This window comes from Canis lupus, chromosome 36 (assembly GCF_011100685.1).
Source record: "Canis lupus familiaris isolate Mischka breed German Shepherd chromosome 36, alternate assembly UU_Cfam_GSD_1.0, whole genome shotgun sequence".
NCBI classification, from domain to species: domain Eukaryota; kingdom Metazoa; phylum Chordata; class Mammalia; order Carnivora; family Canidae; genus Canis; species Canis lupus.
In genome coordinates this window covers 11,524,004-11,547,720 of record NC_049257.1, presented here as the reverse complement: position 1 = coordinate 11,547,720, position 23,717 = coordinate 11,524,004, and the positions used below count along the sequence as shown (strand labels likewise).

At 42.0% G+C, this 23,717-nt stretch overlaps 1 protein-coding gene and 1 long non-coding RNA gene across 7 annotated transcripts in view; one reads left to right on the top strand and one right to left on the bottom strand.

The window, feature by feature from the left end:
• LOC119867819 overlaps positions 1-761 on the bottom strand; it is a 70,782-nt gene extending 70,021 nt beyond the window's left edge. The window contains exon 1 of the long non-coding RNA XR_005384653.1: positions 306-761. This is a non-coding gene — a long non-coding RNA (uncharacterized LOC119867819). The remainder of the gene's footprint in view (positions 1-305) is intronic.
• Positions 383-23,717, top strand: part of SCN1A (sodium voltage-gated channel alpha subunit 1) — a 140,114-nt gene continuing 116,779 nt past the window's right edge. For 3 of the 6 annotated variants that reach the window (XM_038584712.1, XM_038584711.1, XM_038584707.1), the window contains exon 1: positions 384-825. The gene's annotated coding sequence lies outside the window, so the exon portion shown is untranslated. Of the gene's footprint in view, positions 826-4,737; positions 4,839-19,631; positions 19,884-23,717 lie in introns of all 6 variants that reach the window. The other 3 variants (XM_038584709.1, XM_038584708.1, XM_038584710.1) reach the window with 3 other exon arrangements.

The following is a 23,717-nucleotide window of genomic DNA, read 5'->3' as shown; positions in this document are numbered from 1 at the left end:
AGTATCAACAATGGCAGTAATTAATGAACACACTTGACAGTTATCTGCAAACCACCACAGAGAGGTAACCCGATTTTCTTATTACTTTCATGAAAATACCTGAATTGAAATGCATTAAGCACAACCAGTTTAACCCACCCCCTTCTGAATTTGATAAATCAAGATTTAAAATGCCATCCTCTTGCCTGCAAAAAGATGTTTAAGGAACATAAACACTCTTTACCACTCTTCTGGTCATCCTGCAAACCAGCTCACACCTCCAACTATTACTCCTATTACATACACGCATGTTCCCCTATACTCACCACAATGAGTTAAAGGTAGACAAAAGCTCTCGGTGGCAGCCTTTGAGTCATTACTTTGCTTTACCATCCCCTTCATCTTAGGTGTCATGGCACAGTACTTTACAGACAGCGGTTCGCTCTCTTAGGTTTATGGCAAACACCGAAAGCAGTGTCTTGCACTTGCTGGAAAATTTAGCTTTTATGCTTCTGGTCATTCTTCCCACAAAAACAACACGACCAGTTTCCGAGCTATTCTTAACTCTCCTTCCAAAACATTTCAAAAGAGAAGACAAGATTTCATGCTTCCCATGCAAACTCCCAGCCTGCCCGCCTGCCTGCTGCTGCCAATACTTCTTACTCTTGCTGGTGATGACATTCAGCGAGCTCCCCAGCCCCGACGCTTCGTTATGTAAGGCTGTCTAGGTCAAGTGTAGGAGACACACTGCTGGCCTGTGAAAACTCATGGAACTGTTCCTTCAGATTAACACTTCAGAGACTATGGAAGCTGGAGGAAGCTGAGCTTTTACTACATCTTTCGGGGGTAAATATTTTTGCATGATTCAGTGGTTTATATGCTATAGTCTTGGCAGATGCCTGTCAGCCATGCTGAGAGGTGCAGAGAGAGATTACTGAGGGAGTCCAGTTTTGTCAGCATGCCTGAATAAGCAGAGGAAGTCTGGTGGCAATCCTAGTTTTAAGACACTTAAGGAGCAAACGAGTCATAAATTAGGATCTGCTTATCAAGCATCCTCTCTAGCCATCGAGGAATGAGTGTTGCTTTGGCTGTTTTAAACTCTGAATACAATCCATTTGCCGGGAGGTGTTGTAGGAGAGCACTATTAGCTCTAAGAGATTTACTGCAGTTCTTGGCTTTTCTGTTGCCCTTGTCTGATTGCAAATTTGCTTTCCTCGTAAATAAGCTCTGTGTTCTCCTGTATGTGTCCTCCGTTGTGATTGTTTGTGACAACATGAGAGCGAAGCCTGCATAGCCTGGCAGGTCTGTGACTTCCACAAAGAATAAATCCTACTTCGTTCCAAGGTGAACACTGCAGTAAAAGCGCCATTTGATACTAGCACTGAATGATGTTGGGTTAACTGCTCAAGCTCAAACTGTGCTGCGTTTAGGGGACTGGGAGGCATGATCCCAGATTTGACACGAACGGTTATTCCCTCTATGAGTAAAATTAGAAACCGTATAGCGTCGGTTCTGTTTTAGACTCTCACACCGTGTCCTGGTACGGGAATTAGTTAAAATAGCAGGCTCTTATTGAACGCTGCAGAAAAGCCTGGAGAAGTAGCAGGGTAAGACTGCAGCAGTGGTGTGGCATTGGCAAGGAATTGTAATAAGTCTTAGCCAGAGATCCTGACACGACAGATGGCACCTAATTTAAAAGATAGGTGGGTATTTAAAAAGTTCAAGGCAGGAGCAGCACGTTTGAGAGGGTTTGGCTTCCTGCGTGCCCTTGGCAAGAGAGAAGTTCAGCACTTTGGACAGCGTGTCATGAGTTAGGGAAATCAAGGCTGTGTCAAGTGTCTCATGACGTTAAAGAGGTAAATGGGGAGCTGACTATTCGGTGTCCATAAATGAGGACTGGCGTGGGGCAATTAATTGCAGAGCAGGCTGGCTCACTAGGCAAACAGGTAGTTTTCAAGAATCTGAAATTTCTTGCGTTATTTTTATTAAATTGAAGGAATGAAAATGAATGTTGCTGGGATGGATGTCTTTCTGGGTACTTTTTCATTCTGTTAATCGTGATTAACAGCAGCGCATTGATTATGATGAAAATATATTGCTTATCATTTTATGCTGTATTTAATTGATTAAACATGTACATGTTTCCCCAAATAATTTGAAGAGACAGTTATGGTCCTTCAGGGCCTGATTTTATATTACTGATGTCAATAGGCATGTTCCCCATAGACCTCGCTTGGCATAAGAGCCCCATCAGACCAGGGTTTACTGTCTGGCATTCAGAATATTCCTCATACACAGAATGTTAAAAATAATGCAGGCATATTTAGTCGTACTTACAATCCTTAGTTCATATATCTTTACTGCCAGTTCTCAAATGCCTATAAACAATTTTTGTTTAAAAAACTATTTTTAATAGGGATTCCTTTTCCTGTTAATGAAGCTTAAATGGCTATATTAATTTCTTCATCTCTAAAGTAAAAGATATGAGTTAAATGAGGTCTACAGTTAGTTTTGGTTCAGCCATCTATAGATGATTTTCCTCTAAATCTGAAGTAGCATTATTAATTAATCTATGCCAAAGTGAGATTTCACTTTTTTGGTGAGATTACATTTTTAAATACCTACAATACTAAGCCAACATTCATTAAGTAGCTACCAAACACTAGGTCGGTGGTTCTCAAAGCATGGCCTCCTGAGCAGCAGCAGCAGCAGTTCCTCCTGAAAGCTTGTTAGGAATGCAGATTCTCAGGGATGGGCAGCTTGTCTTTTAACAAGCCCTCCAGGTGGCCATGAAGCATGCTAAAGTTTGAGAACCACTATGCTGGGTAGACCTCTACTTAAACATCATGAAAATAGTTTTTACTACATACAGTCAAATATAAGTTACATAATTAAATTCTCGAGTTTTCTGGTGACCCAGATTTTCCAATGTAAGCACTACCATGTTTTAAGGATTTATGCTGGTGCTTAGTTCATCTTCAACCTAAATTTGTCCATAAGAAGCATTATTTTCCAGAAGTTCCATTTTTAGCGTTTGGAAGTCCCAAAGTGTGGTGGGGAGACAGTAAAGGACCTACTGCCTCCATCTCTTCAGGAAGCAAGGACTTCCTGCTCCCTGTGTGACTTGGCCCCTGTCCCTGACCCTCTCTGATGTTCAGTTTCTCATTTATAAAACAATAGGTGGGCCTATGGCAGGGTTTCTCGGTTTGGCACAGTTGACATTTGGGGTCAGATAATCTTTATTGGGGTCTATTCTGTACACCATATGGCGAGCAAACACCCCTGCTCTCTACCCACAAGGTGGCACTAGCCACCCTCAATTGTGACAAATAGAAATATTTCTGAGGGCAAGATTGCCCCTCCCAGCTCCTCATACCCACCGCATCCCCTCCCCACATTTGTGAACCTGAGAAGTGCTGGCCTAGGGTAACTCCCCTATGTAAAGTTCTAGTATACTAAATAGTACAATGAATGTATTATTTCCCCTTTGGGAAGCAGGTAGGTTCAAACTTAATAAAATAGGTATATGTCTCTTTTATGTAAGAGACTTATAAGCTGAAGCCTCTTTGCCCCCTTGAAGACCTAGGTGTAATATGCATGAATCCCTACTAATTCCACAGTCTGTGAAAGTCCAAAACCCTTCTTCAACTTCTTGGTGTCTTAAGATCTTGTATCACCCTCTGTGTTTTGGAGTCCAGGTTCCATGTGTGCTACTTCATCACTCTTTCTTTTCTTAAGATTTTATTTATTTATTCATGAGAGACACAGAGAGGAAGAAAGGCAGAGACACAGGCAGAGGGAGAAGCAGGCTCCAAGCAAGGAGCCCGATGTGGGACTCTATCCCAGGACTCCAGGATCAGGTCCTGGGCTGAAGGCGGTGCTAAACCACTGAGCCACCTGGGCTGCCCTACTTCATTCTCTTAAAAAGTGACCTAAATCCTGTCATGAGTTTCCACCAAAGACTTTTCTATACCAATCATCTTTGGGGTTGATAGATTCCACTAAGGATTTGGGCTCTTTTCTTCATTCCTCCTCTCTCTCCCATCTCTGCTCCTCACCCCTTCCCACAGGATGTTCTGAGAGCTTCAAACTCTCTTTCTAGTGTACACAGCAGACCGGCTTTCTACAGCTCTTATATCCAGATGTAAATACCCAGACCCATCAAAGAGCTTAGATGATTAAGAGTCTCTAGGTTAGAACCATCTTCCCTTCATGGAAGGCAGTTGAGGCCATGTTATGTAATCATAAAATCATAGAGTTATGGGGCTGGAATAGGTATCTAATTTCATTTTACATGTCTTTAGAAGTCATACTGAATAATAGCTCTTGGCCCTTAAGATTACACATTTGCATACCAGCGTCTCAGACTTTTAAATAATATCTACCCATGAATTGTTACCTCAACCAGTTCAGCGATTCAGTTCAAACATTTGCTGGAATTGACTTGCATGGTAGAAATAGATACACCACATGCCACATGCACAAACAAACACACACACGCTTTTTTCCCAAGTGTTAGAAATTCTCTTTAGGACAATATAATACAAACTCAAACTGTATCCTAAGATATTTGTGAATTAAGCAACTTAATCTAAAACGTGGATATAAAAAATGTACCAGACAGCTGTATCTTGAGTAATTGAAACTAATAGCTTATATTTGAATGATTTCTGTATTTTCAAGTAATTTTATAGACATCCTTTCTGAGACCCACAGCAACCCTATACAATAGGTCCCATTACTATTATCATTTTACAGATAAGAAAATAAAACTGAAGATCTTCAGATGCCAAATTTACTTCTCTTCCCACTATTCCATAAGGCGAGACTCAATAGTGTAATGTAGTTTGAACACATTGGTGAGTATGAATTCTAAGTGTTTTTTGATAAAGACTTATTTCAAGAGTCTTCTTGCTCTAAAGTCATTCAGAGATTCTAAGGGCTGATATGTGTTACCAGTTCTTTGCTTTAGTTGCTAGAATTAATATATTTTCCCTGACTTATCATACATTTATTTGTATTATACATTTAATTAATTGTACTTTATATGTACTATTAAGTACTTTGGGAATGATTTCAACACACCATTTACTATACTAGTTATAGTAACATGCATTATGTCACTTAATGGTCTTGAAATCTCCAAGAGGTTGGAATTATTCCCCCTCTTAAGAGTTGCCACTGAATTTAATTTAACCTAAACTTGAGCTTTAGTAGTGTTCCTCCACTGACCTAGCCATCTGCTCTTGTCTCCACTAGACAAAGTAGAGTCATGCAAGCAGACTATCTCTTCTCACTATGGTGCCCAGTACATGGCACAGCCCTGACCATATACTGAGCCTCAGTAAATACTTGTAGAATAGATGTTGAATAATTATCACTACTACCCAATTCCTTTATGTTTTGTGCTTTACATAACAACATTATTCACCTCAGTCAATTAAATAGCAACTTGCAAATGAGATCCAGAGGAAAAAAATCAGATTCCAAAAGGAAGAGGTAGGTTCATTTAAGGCTGCAATATATTTGGAGTTCTTTGCAATTCAATCATTCATGACACTTTCTTTATTTACCTTAAGGAAAAAAAAATCTTTTGGGTTTGATATGGAGATTTTCTCAGACTTACAAAGTGAAAAATTATTTCAAACATCAAGCATAAATTTTCCTTTAAAATGCTAGTTTCCCAACACCAGAATCACACAGCCACTTCCAACTTCATTTTATCTTAAATACCCAGGAAGACCTTGAAAGATCTTTTCTTCCATTTTGTTATTAGGAAGTAAAGCTGACATACCACATTATATTAGATTCAGGTGTACAACATATTGATTTGACAGCTCTGTACATTACTAAATGCTCACCACCATAAGTGTAGTCTCTACCTGTCACTGTACATATTCCATTTTAGAATATTCAGGAAAAAATGTATTTAATAATAGAAGATAATTTAGACACATACTAAATACAATAGATTCCAAATGACTTGGTAGTATATGTAAATTCCATTTTTTTTCTGAAGCTATGACTCAGCCCAATATTACAGTCTTCTGTTGAGAGTAGAAGTGCTCAACCTACATCCTACCTCAGGACAGATAGGGTTGCAAGGTGTTGTCAATCCACCCAGTTTCTGTACCACTGGTTAACTTTGTGATGAAAATTTATTGAACCTCTCTGAAAATATGTTTCTTCAGCTCCCAAGTGAGAATCACCCTATCTACTGTCAAGAATTTAGAAGAGATAATGTATATCAAGTACTATCTTTCACATAGTAAACCTGTTCAGAAAATAAGAGTTTATAATAATATTTGGCATCATATGCTCCCAAATATGTCAGGCAGTCTCAAGGAGTCCTCCCAAACTCTTCTGAGCAACCAGACATTGATTTTAGTAAGGGCTCTGGGACTCAAAGTTGCTGGATTCAAGGACTGACATTCAAAGCACTGATGAGTCAAGACCTGGTAAAGTGGCAGGACAAGGCTAGCCATGAATGGACTATTACTTACTCTAACACTGCCCCTAAAGATACTTTTACAAAAGCAGCATCCTCAGATAACTAGCCAGCCTTGTGCCCAGCATTTTTATTCTTTTTTTTTTTTTTAATGTCAGCCCCTGTACTTAAAAGATTACATTATCAAGGTAAATAATCCTTTGAGAGATTTGAAAAGCCTAGGAAATGTAGAAATTTTTTCTGCAGAGTAGAAGGAGCAACTATTTAGAGGAAAAGAAATGTAAAAGTTGATTCAAAAAGAAATTTAGAATTATGCTGATTTAATTTATCTTGAAAAACAATTTGGACCTAAAGATAAAGACAAGCAAATTCCTACCAAGTTAAGATAAATTCTTTGACAACTGAAAGCCAAAATTAAGTAATTCCTCAGAATGTCTTTTAATTCCAATATTCTGTGTAAATGAGATTAACTGTGGAATATGGTCAGCCATGTATCAACAAAATCCAAGATGATTAGATTTAACAGACCCATTTCATGTAACCAATGATAATTAAAGAAAAATAAATGACTCTGAATGTTGCCATTTTAATCACTTATCCTAAAATACATCATTAGTCACATGGGCCTCGTATTCTGGAATTTGCTTGTTAAATAAACTGGTTTGCGAGAAATTAATCCTTTTTGTTTTTTTTTTAATGAAATGACAGTTCTCTGATAAAATGACATTACATTTATTTTTTACATCCAATAAGTGAAACGGTGAAATAGGATACCTAAGAGTTATCAGTGTTCTGTTGAGATTCTCTCATTTGGGGGTACAAAGAAAAATAGAACAGATATCAATCTTCCACATGAAGATATTATAGTGATAATCTAATATTGGGAGAAGGGAACATGGCAGTAATAGTAAGAGTGCTTTGGTTTCAAATGTGCAGTTTCTAGTGGAAACGTTAGAGAAAACTATGTATCAGTCAGCCTAATCAGGACATCAGGAAGAAATGTTTTGGTCTCCAGATTCACTAAATGTGTCCTCTTGACAATTAGCCAACCCTCCCACACACATCCATCTTGTCCGAAGTGGTTTTAGGAGCAAATAAGACAATTATGAAGACACTACCAATATCGTCAGTAGCCTTATAGCAAATAAATGGCTTCCTTAAACTGGTGGAAACAAAAGGAGAATATTCCATTTTAACTTCTCAACATCATTCTCTCCTGGTCTCCTTTGAACGTGGTTCTGTCTTTCCTTCCGCAGCAGGTGTGCTGGGACCTGTGTGAACTGGAATCTGCCCACCCCTCCAAATTCTAGCCATTTCCATAGAGCCAACCTTACATCTGTTTGTACATGATGTCTCCTCTTCTTAGGATGCACCTTCTCTTTCTTGTCCACATGTCTCTGTGCTTCTCCTAACAAACTCCTATGGGAGACCCCCAGGTGAAGTCAAGACTTGGCCTAGATATCACTTCCCAGTTAACAAAAAGAAAAGCTTGATATTTCCTGATAATGGCAAAGATGTGGGTAACAGGTATCTCATGATGTTGCTGGAATGTAAAAAGGTGCCATGTCTTTGGAGGGAAGCCTAGCAATATCTACCAAAGTAAAATGGCTCATGCCCTTTCACTCAGCAGAGACATTTCCTGAGAAGATATTCCACAGGAAAACTTGTACAACTGGGGAAAGTGTTAGGAAACACTGTTGACACCAGTGTTGTTTGATATAACAGCAAAACAAATGAAACCAAAAAACTGGAAATAACCTAAGTGATTATCATTTGAAGACTTTTTGGTGTATCCATCTATATACATACTAAGATACTCTTCACATAATCACAAGGGGAAAATTCTGAGATAAATGATATAATTCAAACACGCTGTACATCAATAGTATGATGTCATTTCTGAAAAAAAGATCTAAAATATATATTTCAGATGCTTGGATAGACACAAGAAATTTCAGAAAAGATTCAAAAGAAATTGTTAACAGTGATTGCCTCTCCAGAATGGCCCTGGGGAAAGAGAAGCAGGAAAGTTAATTTTGATTTAAAGGGCCACATAGGTCAAGTGACATGCAAAATGTCACTTGAAGAGTAGGTTAGGGAGTTTTCTTGGTAGAAGAGGGGAAGGGGCACCTGTCTCCAGTAGTCCTTACAAGTTTGCCTTCCAAAGGTGAGTGGGCATGCTTAGGGGACAGTGAGAAGGGCACTGGCTGATTCACAGGGCATGGGTGCAGAGGGAAGAGGGCAGGCTTAGGAGCTGAGCTTCTGTGATGGCCATTGCCAACAGTACCCTCTACAACAGTGATTCTCAAACTTTAAAGTGTACAGAAATCACCTGGGAGTCTTGTTAAAATGCAAATTCTGCTTTAGCAAAGAGGAGTAAGCCCCAGATTCTGCATTTCCACAAGCTCCCAAGAGATGCCCATGCAGCAAGCCCACTGGCACATTTTGAGAAGCAGGGCTTCAAAACTTAAGAGTATCACGTGTTTGTGTGGTTTGTGTCCTCACAAACATGAAGCAGAGCCAGAAAGCATTTGTTTTTAGAAAATGAGCTGAGAAAAAGAGTCCTCATAGAGTATGAGGTTTGCAACATGAGGCTTTGCCAGAGGAATCTTATTGTCAAATGTTCATGATCAGCAGTTCTGCTTTGTGAGACTCTTCATGTTTAACAAATGTAGACTTCTGGAAACTAGAGCATTGCCAGATGGAGGCAAGCTTCTCCACTCCACTCCTTATGTGTTTAGTTTATTTGTTGACTTGGTGAGCATATTTCCAAACATAGCTATGCTCTTTCATATTCTGAGGAAGATTGAAGAGCCTAAAACAAGGAGAAGGAAGAAATGCCATCTGCCACTCTTCCACCCTGCCACAGAACACACCCCAACACATTTGACAGAAATCCAGGCTGTAGATCTACTATACACATCAAAGCTATCTTGCGTTGGCCACATGTAGAAATACCTTTGATTGGATAGACACAAGGGAAGATACCTAAGAAACAGGTGTCTTTCTCTGTCACAGTCTGTGGGGCATGTATGATGTAATCCAGCTCAGTGAGGACAGGTGTGTTGTCTCCCATTTGTTTGCCTTTGAACTTGGATCCTAGAGACTTACCATCTTGATTTTAATAATGTGGTATTGCCAAGAGTTTTATATGAAACAAGACAATATGAACTTGGGCTGCGATTGGGCACTTTGAAGACAGAGTGTTGGTTTCAAAATCACACTTAATTAATCATCATCTCCTTACCTGGGGACCCTCCGAAATGTGACCTCGGCCAAGTTACTCAACCATTCGGAGTCTCAGTTTCCTCATCTACAAAATCATGATAATGATAATGGTACCTACTTTATTAGATTATAATGAAGTTTTAAAGTCCTAGCATATTTAATTATGATTCCTCTTAAACCACTATTAGAATTGATTTGAAAATAGTAATATATTTCTGCATACCTACCACATACTATGCACTGTGCAAAGGGTTCAGGGGTAAACAGAATCTCTTATCATAAAGATTGGGTTCATTTCTAGAAAATAGCTTAAATTCATGTACTTGTTTTTTAAGCAAAGAGGAAAAAGTGTTTTCAGAGATAAAATGAGATACATAGTTTTTCCCCCTTTCCTCCCAGCTCTTCACAACTGATGCACTCATGAGTCATCTGCCTGAGGCTTGCAAAGAATGGAAGTTTTAATCAGGACAGTGTGAATGAAGGGACTCTATGCAGAGTATGTTCAAGGAAGCCAAAACCAGATGATGAGACAGCCAGGGACATGCAACAGTGGGGAGGCCTGAAGGTGAGCATGCAGATGACAGCATTTCCAGAGCCTGGCAAGAGCTGCCCTCGTAGAAAGGAGGCCACAGCAGCAGGAGATGCAGAGTGCAAGGTCCAGGAAGGGAGTGGTGGCACAATGGTGGGTCAGAGAAAAGACCTTCAGCCCTCAAAGACTGCTTTCCAAAAAAAAAAAAAAAAAAAGACTGCTTTCCATAGTTAGGCATAATCTGGAAGCCTTTGTCTTCTGGGTTCTTCTGGGCTGATCCCAAGGCAGGCATGAGTAGGAACTGGAGGATCTTCCCCACCACACCCCATCTTCTAGCCTAAGTGGCTAGAAGTCAGCCTCCCACTGGGGCCTTCCAAAACCCCCGTCTCACTAGGATCTGGTGCCACTGTTTCCTTCTCTTATCCATTGAGACCCAGAGGTGGCACTGACTCCATTGGTAATCCCTGAGTGCTTTGTCAACCGTCTTAACCTACATAGGAAAATGTTTCTCCATTAAATTATTTTCATTTAACAGCTTCTGCGTGTAGCATCTATTTCCTGCCAGGATCCTGACTGAATCAGAGCTACAGAATTTTAAAGCAATAGATGTTTCACGGAAAGGTAACTCTGTTGTGATGCCCTAGAGAGGAGACTCTGGGCCGATGAAGATATGGATAAAGGTACTGCTGTCTTGTGGGACGGTAACTGCCTTGTGAAGGAGGGCAAATGATTTCTGAGTTTCATCACTGCTGAAGGTATGGAAAGGTTCACAGTCTGTATTTGCTTAGTTGCAGAAAGAGTAAAGGGGACAGAAATGTAGATGGTGACATCCCCTATGTGTTCATTGAAGGGGTGCAGCCCCTCTGGGGAACCATATCCTGCTTATACAGTCTGCTCTGCCCCACAGAGAGGAGGAACAGGTTAGTTTGATGTAATAACAACCAGGCTGCAAAAGACTTTCAAAGAGACTATGTCAAAGAGACTCAGCAGATGTCATCTGTTCACCTTCAGAAAATACCTTCATTCAAAGGCGATGGAAAACATTGAGACAAAGTGGCTCTGTCATAGTAGCTCTTCCCAGCAAGTATTATCTGACTGTAGACCAGCAGGTATAGGAGACCGTATGCAGTGTGGGAGTGACGTGGCCTGGTGCCCATCCCATCACACCTGAGCTCCAAGAGATGCAGGTGAGGCTAAGACATCCCATTGCTCAGCTAGCCAATGCAAATAGGGGCAATCCTAGAACTGGCAACTCAGTTCACGCACTGGAAAATTTCCAAGGAAACCTAGGGGAACTAGGCTAAATGTGGTGATTGTCTGGAGCTCATGCATCTTCTCCCTCAGTTGCTACCAATCTCTTCCAAAGAGTCTGAAGCACGGAAGCGGGCTTTGCCCATTATTTGGCCCACAGTGGAATTCTTGCTTGTCCCAAGAGAAGATAGAAGAGATGATCTGGGTGAGTTTGTGAATGGATTTTTGAAGGTTAGAACTGCTTAGGGATGTGGGAAAGATGTTAATCTCCCCGAAAAAATGGCATCATAATTTTAATTATATATGTGGAAATCATGGATTTTTTTTCTTGGTAAAGGCAAAGGCTCTCGGTCTTTGAACATGAAAGGAAAAAGATGTTGGTAAACATTCCTTAGGGAAACATGAACTACACGTTTGATTGCTAAGTTATGGCCAAGTTCAGTTTTATTTTGTAAATAAAGAGTTGTCTTCATAAATATCAGCTATTTCTTTTAGTGTAAAGAAAGCCCTCTTCATAAAATAAAATCTAATTAAATCTCTTTAATAGATAGAGAAGTGACATGTTTGATTTAAAAAATATATTTAAAAAAATAAAAAATATATATATTTAAATGGCAAACTGGTTTTGTGGTTCCAATAAGTAATCAATCATATTTTGCTTAGCACTAGCTGTAGCTGACTTTTCTTTGCAAAGGGGGGAAATTGCTATATGTGACAGACCAGGCAAAAACCAGGCATAATGCATAATTGATCTAAGGGAAGGGAAAGAGCACACGTAAGCACAGACTAGAACCCAACACAGTAACTTAGTTTTTTTTTTTAATATATTGCTCACATGTTTTCTTTATTTATATTGATGCGTCTTCTTCTTTACCCTACTGTAGCAGTAGATCTAAACATAAATATTTATGTTTATTGCTTTAAATATTGTGATGTACTTTGATCTTGTTTTAAGAGCCGAAACTTTAGGATCTGAAGCTTTTATGTATTTAAAGAAAGAGGCATAAAGCTCAAGCATGTGAAACATTAAATATTTCTTCAATATAAGAAAGTTAACGGGCATACAAATATGGTTTGCTAGACTAAAGAAACAGAAAATATATTTTTAGATTACATTTTGGCTTTTCAGAGAAATTACAGAACTTCCAGATCATTTGCTTACTAGATATTTTCTGGGCCTCTTTTTGGAGCTGCATTCCTGAAAGCTGTCAATGTTACCCTGAGTACCTGGTGCTCTTGTCCTTGAACTTGAACATTTTGTGGTTAATATTTAAGATCAGCATGTAGAGCTAGACTGAAGGACGGTCACTTCTTTACCCTTTGCTAAAACCAATGTTGGTTAGTCCATCACCTTCGTAAACAGTAACTGCAATCACACACCATCACATCCATCTCTCTGTCAAAACATGAGTGAAAATCAATTGTGGCGTATCTAGAAATACTCCACTCACTTCCATTTTGCTTCTTATGTGCTGATGCACCTACTCAATATTAATTTCCTTCATAGTTAGACAGTGGAAAAAATTTGAATGGACTTTTGTGGTATAAAACTAGCTATGTGACCTTGGACAAGTCACACATTTCTCTTGACATCATTCCTTCTCTCCAAAATAAGAACCTTGTTTAGATGATCTTTGAGAACTTTCCAATGCCACAATTCCTCAAGGACTATCAAAAGCATATCTGTGAAGCCGTGCTAAAGATTTATGTCAATTGATGTTCTGTTTCATGTGACTTTAAAAGTTGTTTTATCCTGCCTGTAAATCTTAGTGGAATTTGATTCTGGAATTTTGATTCATCAGTACTCAGCAGATGTCATCTGTTCACCTTCAGAAAATGCCTTCATTCAACCTCAAACACTGGGGTGTGTTTGGAAATAAAATAAGAAATAAGACATAGTTCTTGGTTTCAAAGAGATTAGGGGATGGAGTCCAGGCAGGAGGAGCACAGCAGAGGGTTTGAGGGTGATAGGGCCAGAGGGGAAAGGAAGAAAACCAACTATTAAAGGTGTGAGGGCTCCTGGCTTATTTGGGGAAAGGCAAAGAGTTTGTTATGAAATATGACATCGAACATCCTCAGTAAATATTAATAATGTACTCTTATATTTTAGCTGAAGAAAAAGAGACCAAAAATAAGCCAGGGCCCCAAATAAGAAAGGATTTAAAACTAAAAATTCATAGAACACTGAAGTAATTTTTTAAAACATTGCTCAAATGATTGTATGATAGAGAAAGAATAATATTATATGAAGGGATAAAAAGTAATTCTGTAATTTAACACCCTTATGAACCAATATTGCAATGCTGACCTCATCAGATTTAATTCCCTTCCAGGAAATCATGTTTGGGTATTATTATGTCTTGTCCATAAAACCTATGTATTTGGTTTAGGAATATCATTGTTTGCTTCTCCAACACCAACAGCTGCCTATGTAATTAAAAGAAAATTGCAGTGAATCTTTCAACAGGAAGTAACTGCATCCCTGGAAATGGTCATCTGTGAATTTATAATTAAATTCTGGCTTTCATTGCTTTGGGTGGAATGGCAGGGAAGGCAGGGGGCGACTGGGGCATTCTGAGGACCTCTCTCATGATCCCACAACCTCCCCCATTTTTCTCTCTCACTTTAAAATACAGCATTGTGGTGAGGTAAAAACAAAACAAAACAAAAAACCCCAAACCTTACCATTCATTTTCCTATACTACCAGAAAGAGGGAGAATCAGAAATAATTTTAGTGACTTTTTAGAAACCTTTACAAATATTTTTCTGTGTGCCTACAAACGCTGATTCTAGCTACTTGAGAAACATTTTAGAATAGGTTCAGGCTCAGTATATTGTAGGTGATTTTAAGAATGGCAATTTGTGAGTGGAAAAAGATCATAAATCTGTAACAGGTTTGTTTCAGTAAATTCCAGTGCTAAATGGGGGTGGGGAGCTCAAGTATGTTGATATCCTGTTTGAAGAAATAGCTGGTTTTCTGTCTTTTCTTTCTTTTCCTTCTCCCTTTTCTTTTTTTTTAATTTTTTAAAATTTTTATTTATTTATGATAGTCACAGAGAGAGAGAGAGAGAGAGAGAGATAGGCAGAGACACAGGCAGAGGGAGAAGCAGGCTTCATGCACCCGGAGCCCGACGTGGGATTCGATCCCGGGTCTCCAGGATCGCGCCCTGGGCCAAAGGCAGGCGCCAAACCGCTGCGCCACCCAGGGATCCCCCCCTTTTCTTTTTCTCTTCTCTTCTCTTTCTTTGCGTTTCTTTTCTTCTTTCTTTTCTTTCTTTCATGAAGTGTATGGACTTTACCATGATTTTAAATGTTTATCTTCAAGTCAAGTACTTACAAGATAGCACAAAATTGGCCTATTGGTTTTAGACTAGCAAGAAATTGTAACTAAACTTTCTGAAAAACTGATTAGCTATGGTCCCTAAGAGATGGATCTAAATGACAGTTTCTGAATTTATTTATGTAATAGCAGGTAAATTCTACCCTCTTTTCTGGCTCATTTTCAGAAGGACAAATTACCTGAAAAGTAAAGTTAGGAGTTTATTATTTTCTGTTAGGAAATGGTTTCCATTTATAAAATAGTGGCTGCTTAAGGCACTGTTAATAAATGTTTGGAGGACAAGGAATCAGTAGTAAATGTTTGCAGAATAATATATGTGTACACACTACTGGGGAATACATATGTAAAAGCGAAGTCCTGAAGTGGTAAATTATGTTTACTGTGGAATCACAGTTCCACAGTAAACTGTTCTTTAGCTGAGTTTCATTTTCCAATCACACGAGGGCAAAGCTAAGATTTGAAGCCAGGTAATGATACAATGATCCTGTGGATTTAGAATCATAAAGTTGGGTTCAAATTCTGACTCTGGCATATGCAATGAGTATCAGAATCACCATTCCATCAGACCTGCCACCACCCACAGGCCTGTGCGGCATCCCTATTATATCCTTTGGGACACCATCCCAGGGTCAGACCCCTGCCCAGTTTCAACTCCAGACACCAATATCCTGATCCCTTTCCTTCAGGGAGGACCCAGCTTTATGTCACTCAGTAAGCCTAGATTCCCAAACAAGTACAGAAGGGTCTATTCACATTTTCTCCTTTAAAACTCAAACGTCATTTATAATTCTGATCAAGGGAATCCATAATCCAGAACACAATGATTTGACTATCACTTTGGGATATTTTGCATCAAAGACCAAGGATGAGCTCCTTCTCCCTGCCGAGACCCAAATTAATTAAGAGTTAAATCAACTCTTTTTATAAGGCAGCTAAAAGGTTCAGAACTTTAAGAGGTGGGCACTGAGCATAATGTGTCTTTTTTTTTTAAGATTTTATTTATTTATTCATAGACAAACACACACAGAGAGAGAGAGGCAGAGACACAGGCAGAGGGAGAAGCAGGCTCCATGCAGGGAGCCCGATGTGGGACTCGATCCCTAGTCTCCAGGATCACACCCCAGGCTGCAGGCGGTGCCAAACCGCTGTGCCACTGGGGATGCCTGAGCGTAATGTTTTGATAAAAAAAAATTCCCTTTATTTTCTCTGCAAGAAAATGCTAAATAATATTCTGATATTAATCTCCCCGATTCTTCAGCCTTCTGATGCTGAGCTCTCCCCTTGCACTCTCAAAGTTCTAATCACAGCAGGAAGTTCTCCTGTCTGTCCTGGAACTGACTGGACAAAAAGACCCAGGGCAGCTTTTTCCATCTGAGTGACCTCTCTTCCCCTGTAATACCCAAAATGTACTGACAGCCCCGAGGTCCCATTAGCACATCCCTTTCTCTTTGGCTCACCCAGCAGTGAACTGCTGCTGCTAGGGCCCAACAGAGCTGTATCAAAGTCACGATCCAATTCTCAGGACAGAACAAGGCAAAGACTAAAGGACAGTTTATGCTTTCATTCTCTTTCCTTTGTTAGAAACCCTCTTATAGGAAAGGCACAGCCTAAGCCTCTTAGCAGGTAAGCAAAGTGGTGTATTCACAGGTGGAAGGATTGTCATATAGGAAATGGCCAGTATATCCTTCCTACCTTCTGAGACAAATTTACAGGGATGGCTAACATTAAGAGTGGGAGGTAAGGGAGGGAAATTATCTTTTCATTCTTTGCAACTGAAAACCTAACTGTGAGAAAGAGAAAATTATATCTCAATAAGTTAACTTGCTGCATAAAGGTAAATAAAATACAGAGCTAGTTCCATAGGGACTGTAAAATCTGGGAGGTGAATAAGAAATCTATGTAAAACTCTCAGCACAAGGTCGAAAGAGACAATGCAATAGTGTTAAAATTTAGCACAGAGTTTCATTTTTACTTTATCTTTTGCCAACTTTAATGAATATGTGACTTTGAAAGTGTATACCACACTAATTTAATAAAAAAATCTCATTTTTGGGGATGCTGGGTGGCTCAGTTGGTTAAGTATGTGATTCTTCATCTCAGCTCAGGTCTTGATCTCAGGGTCAGGAGTTTGAGTCTCATACTGGGAGTGGAACTTGCTCAAACAAACAAACAAACACCTCATATTTTGCCTTTATGCCAATGCTTAAATGAGAAATATTTAAAATTATCAATGTTGTTAAACTGCTTCAGCTCTGATGAAGGAAATGTCTTGTGTACAGAATGACCAGCTAGTTGTTAAAAATACCTTTTGTGCAATGGGTGGGATATTGGCCTTTTTTTCAGTCTGTATCAGAACAGCCATTTATTCTCTTATGTTCAGTTCTTTCACTTTAATTAGCAACCATATTCCACAAAATGAAACATAAAGCCATTCTGTAATTAACAAAAGAAACATGATTCTAACTACTGAGGAAATAAGAGAGATATTAGAGAAAAAGGAATATGTGAGCTGAAACATGGGTAGAATTTTCCATGTATGGATGGGGGGCGGGGGGCGGCAGGGAAGATTTATCAAGAGAAGTGAAGACTGTGACCAAAAATACAGAGGTGGAAGGGTGGTGTGTGCAATGAAAATTGGTATGCCTTTCCATTTGTTTAAAGGGTTGGAGTAAACTCCACTATGGAGGGATTCTGATCTGATCTGTTCACTGATGTAACTTCAGTATCTGGAAAAGTGCCTGGCAAAAAAATTTCAGAGCTTGAAGAGGTGAATAAATGAAGTACTGGATGCCCAGGATATAAGCAGTATTTGGCAGATTTCAAGGGTTGGGGCATTTGGATTCCTGCAAGGAGTAAACTCGTTAGGACTCTATAGAGTAACAGAAACTGAGTTTCACTAAGTAAAAAATTGAGTTTGTGTTTATTATGGAACCCCAAATCAGGAAAGTATCTAGATCTTAGGAAGGACTGGAACTTCTAGAAGTCATTGCAAGTTTTCTGGATCGATCTTTTGTCACAACTCCTTCCACACCTGTGCAATTCCTTGCTCCAGAGCCTTGGCCCATGTGTTTTGGTTTGAGTGAAGCGTGAGCCCCTCAGCTGCCAGAATCACATGGAGCAGCTCTGTTGGACTTGGTCAGATGGGCGGACACACCCTTCCCTGTCCAGGTCCTCAGGAGCCAGGAGCACAGGGTTGCTGCTGGGGACTAGAGAGGGAGAGCTGTTGAGAGGATTCTCGTGAGCAGCCACTCGAAAGCTTGACTTTTATAATAAGCAACTAGAAGGCATGAAAGCATGTGGCCAATGGTGTTCTTATTTTGTATACCTGTATGTTTAAGCCATGAGCACTGTTCATATGAAATGTTAGCCTAACATTTAAAAAAAAATCTCTTAGTTCACATACTTCCCACTTCTTCAGCTCCAACAACTTAGTAATTATTTACTAAATATTGGGCACCGTCCCTCCAGCTCCCTTCAACATTGCCCTGACTCTACCAGAGACTGAACAGCACCATTTTCCAGACACTGAATAACTTTAATTAATGTCTTCATGCTACCTTGATTGGCTTTGGTGAAAATACAGATTTGCTGAGATGAATAAGAAATGATTACTTAGTTTCATTCTTTTTATAGATGAGAAGGTGAGCCCACAAGTAATTTATTTAGAAAAATGGTTCAGTAAATGTTTTGTGAGCAGAGAAACAATATATCCTTGTGATTCTAGAACGGGGCTGAGGGGAAAGGTGGACTTTTGAGGAGGCTGCAAAGGTCCATAGATTCCAGAGCCAACAGCCTTAGTTTTGCTGCTTTGCAAGTTATGTGTGGCCTGGAGCCTTCCCGATAAGGTTCAGCAAGCCTCAGAATTCTCAGCTGCACGAGGAATAGTCATGATAATATTAATAGTAACTGTTGTACTGCTCTGCAGTAAGGAACGGATAGATGAAGTACTGAAGGCGATGTCATTTAACAAGTGGTAAAGCACATGCGATGATAGTTGTCAACAGTGTGTTAGGTGGAAAACAACCAGGATGAAATACTTACTGCAATTTCTAATCTGCACATAGTTCATGGTGAGTTTATGCATGACTGGACGTTAAAGACTGTCTCAGTTTTACAGTACACAACAGAGAAAGTTCTATTCTCAGTTCCTAGAGTTACAAATAGTTTCACGTGGATGCTCCATTGTCTTTGGAACACCTGATAGAAATGGCTCCTATAATTCTATCAATAGGGTTTACTTCATTTGACTGAAAACATATATATTTGCTTGCCAAACCATGCTCATGAGTGCTGAAATTGAAGTAAAACTCACGTCTTCTCACACCGAGCTGTTCACTCCCATACAGAACCTCCTACTGACCACAACCTTAAAAATGAGAAAAATCACAGGCAGATCTTCAAAGGAAAGCCACAGACAAGCAATAAAGGGCCACCCAACTCTCTCCTGGTGGGATAAGAAGACAAAGCTTTTTTTTTTTCCCCCACAAATTACATAATTTGTAAAGACAGCAATGATTCATGCAATAAAGTAACACAAAGAAAATAAAGACATTTGCAAAAGAAACTCAAGACATTTGCTGGGCTTGAAGGTAGCTATATGTAGTTTTAAACTTTCTCATCTTTGAGTCGTTGGTGGTTTGATATGATGGAACAACTGGAAATGAGGAAGCAAGCATGAGAGAGCCAAAGGGAAGAAGGGAAAGTAAGGAGCAGGACAGAGGTTGAGAAGAACCCGTAAATCTGGCCGGCGAGAAAACACTTAGCGTCTGGCCACTAGATGGCGATGTAATGTAAGGTGCTGCCTCGACTTTTTTTTTTTTTTTTTTTAAACAAGCTATTTGCTGATTTGTATTAGGTACCATAGAGTGAGGCGAGGATGAAGCCGAGAGGATACTGCAGAGGTCTCCGGTGCATGTGTGTATGTGTGCGTGTGTCCGTGCATCCGTGTCCGTGGGTCCGGCCTCAGTGAGACTGCAGCCCTGGGGAACACTTGGTCGCCTTTTGCAAAAGGAATCTGAACAATTGCAACTGAAGGCACGCTGTTACCGTCCGGCTTTTTGGGAGATGCTGCTCCTCGGTGCAGATGGGTGATTTTCCTTTTCACCAGGTAAGCCAGCTGGTGCTTTCGCTGGGATCTTAGTCACGTTCGCTCTAGTTATGCCGGCGGAGAAGGAGCCCGCGGGTCCCCAGGGGCGGCTGAGCAGGAAGTCCATTTTTGTGAATTCGGACCCGGCGGTCCCCCTCCTCCTCCCCTCCTCCCCTCCTCCCCTCCTCCCTCTCCTCCTCCCTCCCCCTCCCCCTCCCCCTCCGCTCTCCACCTTCCACGAACTGAGACCAGGTTCGCTTTGCAGTCAGCATCCTGATGCAAGATGCGATTCTTTGGCCTGAAATGGCTCGGAGCCCGGCCCGCCTCCATCCTGTCCAAGGGCTCCCCGGAAGCCCCCTCCTTCCCCGGCTTCGGGACGGCGCCGGCTGGCGGGGAGGAGAGGTCACCTCGCTCCTCGGACGGAGCGGTCGTCAGCGCTCGGGCCGCGGCGGGGGCAGGGGCAGGGGCAGGGGGCAGGGGCCGGGGCGCCGCAGGGGAGCAGCCGCGGGGGAGGGCGCCGTCCCGGCCTCGGCCGCCGCGCAGCAGCCCCGGGCCCCCCCGTCCTCCGCCGGCCGCCGCGCAGCAACCCCGGCCCCCCCGCCCTCGTCCCCCGGCCGCCGCGCAGCAACCGCGAGCTACTCCGGGGCGCTCCTGCTCCTGCTCCTGCGGCTGCTCCTGCTCCTGCTCCTGCGGCTGCTCCTGCTCCTGCTCCTGCGGCTGCGGGCGGGCGCCAGGGCTGGGGCGGCCACATGAGGCCCTGCAGCCTCCCGGCCCCGGCCCCGGCCCCCCGCGCTCCTACCTGTTGGGAGGCAGGTGCGCGGGGACCTCCCGGAGGCCGCCGCGCCCGCAGCTCCTCGCCGCACGTGGTGGCCGCAGGGGGCCCCGACGCCCAGCCCGGGCTGCCGGTTCCGGAGCCGGGGAGGCCCCGCGGGGCGCCGGCACCCCCCGGACTGCGGCGGGGCTCCCGCACCTGCGAGGCGTGCTGCGGCCCCTGTGCGTTCACAGGACAGATCCCCCCTGAAGCGCCTGCGAGCGTCCCGGGAGGAAGGTGCCCCACAGAAATAGGGCATTTCCAGGCTGAGGTTGCTGGTCCCTGCAGAGAGAGCAGCGGGGAGCTTTCCTCTCCTATTTGCTGCTAGACCTGGCACCCCAGGGTGCCTCCGGTTGGGGCTTCTGCTCGCCCCACTGGGCCTCGGACCCTTCTCGTCCCCCTCGTCCGGGCATTTTTGGAAGAAGAACTACCGTGAAAAACTCCTTTAAACCTCTCCCGTGGGGTGGTTGCTCCTGTGATTGCTGGGAAGCCACCGCATCCCTTTTCTAGGAGCACTGTTGCAGTTTAGGCCTTCCTCCACAAAGCTCCTTGAAGAGGTTTTTAGATGGTGTCTATTTTAGGAACATAATGTGTAGACAGGAATGGATGGCCACAGAGATTTACGGGAAAACAATTTCGTGGAGAGGCTGAGGTAACATTATAAACCACCAGAACGGAGCACGGTGGCTGGTTATGTCACATGAACCCGGCAAATGCAATTAGTTTTCATTAAACTCCCTGCAACTCCGTTGTATTGCTTTTTTTTTTTTCCTTCCCTCTTCATTTGGTTGGTCTGTTCTTTCAAATATATATATATATGTTTTTAGGTAGCCAACACATCCGAATGCTCCTGCTGGTAAAAGTAATTAATCCATTGGATTTTGCCGCCAATACTAATAGTCTCTGTTTACAGGGCCCCTTCTTGCTGGGAAATTAGGTATCTGGAGACTCATTTACTAGAGCAGTTTCCCTTTAAGGCACGGTGGAAAGGGTTCCTCTATCCACGGGAGGGGAAGGGGAAGGGAAGGCACAACTGGAGGCCTAATTAATTATACAGCATCCAAGAAGGCACTGGGGATCTCAGCCAGGGTTCTCCATTAGCAACTAGAAATACCAGGGACACAGGGACAGACTGAAGACCCATAAGTAAACTTTATTGCCACCAGCCTAGGGCATGAAAACTCCAGAATCTCATAGAGGAGTCCAGTAAGAATCATTCTAATTCCTTGTATGGAGGGCACCGTCAGGGAACCCAGAGATCCCAGGAGAAAAACTGTAAGAGCACCTCTGTGTGTTGCAGAAAAGGAAGGGAAAAATCTGGGGCTTGTTTGGAGTTAGGCCTAGGACCGCACTGACCGGCAGTCCCCGTGGGTTTATACCGGTGTGAGTCTGACACCTGAAAGCACCCCTCCAGAATTTATCCTGGGGGACGGTACAAGGTATTTTAGACCAAATCCATCCCTTCCTGCCTGGTGAACAGCTACCTTGGAAGGGGGAGGGGTGGAGAAAGAGATTACAGGGGAGGGTGGGGAGGGGTTGAGAATCAGCCCTTGATGCTTTTGCTGTCTTCATCTCCGGGTCAATGGGGCTGTGATTTGTGAAGTAATCACTACCCTTTGAAATTCTGAGTAGTCAATTAAGCATGTTTCACATCTCTATTTAGATTATACTTGTGAAAGGTGGGTGTGGGGAAGGGATTTGTTCTCTGAGCAATTGCGGTCAGAAAAGAAATTAAACCAAACTGTGCTTTTCTAACTTTCTCTCTTGTCCGTGTTGCTAGGTTACCCTTTATTATTTTATTTAGCAGAGATGATAGCATTTACTCCATCTCAGCCACTATGAGCAGATCTTTACAAATTTTGTGAGATATGTACTATTATCTTAATTTATGAGATAGGTACTATTATTAATCACCAATTTATGGATAAGGAAGCCAAGGTTTAGTGAGGTTAACTTGCTCTTGGTGAGACAACAAGTGGCAGAGCCCAAACCTAGACGGGCTGGCTGCAGAGTCTCTGGTTTTGACCATCCCTGTGCACCGGTGTGTTGGGAGAGCTAGAACTTAACGCAGATGATCAAGACTCAGGTAGTGCAATCTGTATGTGGCAGCTGTAACTCTTGATGTGGAAATGTTGGGGCGCAGAGCCAATGGGCAAGAAAGACTTGCCCATTGACCAGCTCAAGAAAGACTTCTTGAGGCACCTGTGGTGCAGAAAGTGTGGTTGTTATTAAAGCACTGGACAGGACCCATGGGCAGAAAGAGCTGCACTGGAGTTGTGAGGAGTGACCCAGTATATACGTTCAGGTTGAGAGGGGGTTAGGGAGAGCGTGAATCTCTGAGGAATTTGGAGCCAAGGTTTCCAGGATCTGAGAGGCTAAACAGTTTGTTGTTAGGAAAAAGGTCATTTACTACCGTCTAGGAAAACCTCAGTCATGAGACGCTTCAGGTGTATCCACGGGCCATATTGGTTAGGGGATGATTGCTAACGTAATATTGGGGGATAGAGATAAATGAAGCTTCTGGAGGAATTGTGATATGTTAAAGCAGACTTACCAGATCCTGGAGGTGGATTCATATAAAACTAAGATTGCCTTTTGCCTTTAGTACAGTATCGCCATAGGCAGATGAGTTCCTAGAGGAAGGTCACTCTGCCCGGCCCAAGGACCTGTCAATGGGATGTAAGTTGTAAAGAGATTTCTTTTTTCTTTTTCCTTTGTTCCCCATGTCAATTCATCTGAAACTTCATGTACTCTGATTTAGAATGATTTCCTAAATGTACTATACTCATTCACTGGGGAAAACAAACAAACAAACAAACAAGCAAACACCAAGTTGTGCCCTCCTATGGTATAGGACAGTCCCTGTGCTAGGTACAGGAATACAATAAGACGAAAATCCCTGCCCACCTGGTGCCTTCAGCTTTGTGTTAGAGTTAGTAGGCTTATCAGTGTGGAAGGAAATAACAGAGAAGATATGCTCCTTGAAGAACAATAAAGTAGGGTAAGACAATACTGAAGATGACAGGGGCATGCAGAGAGAAGGC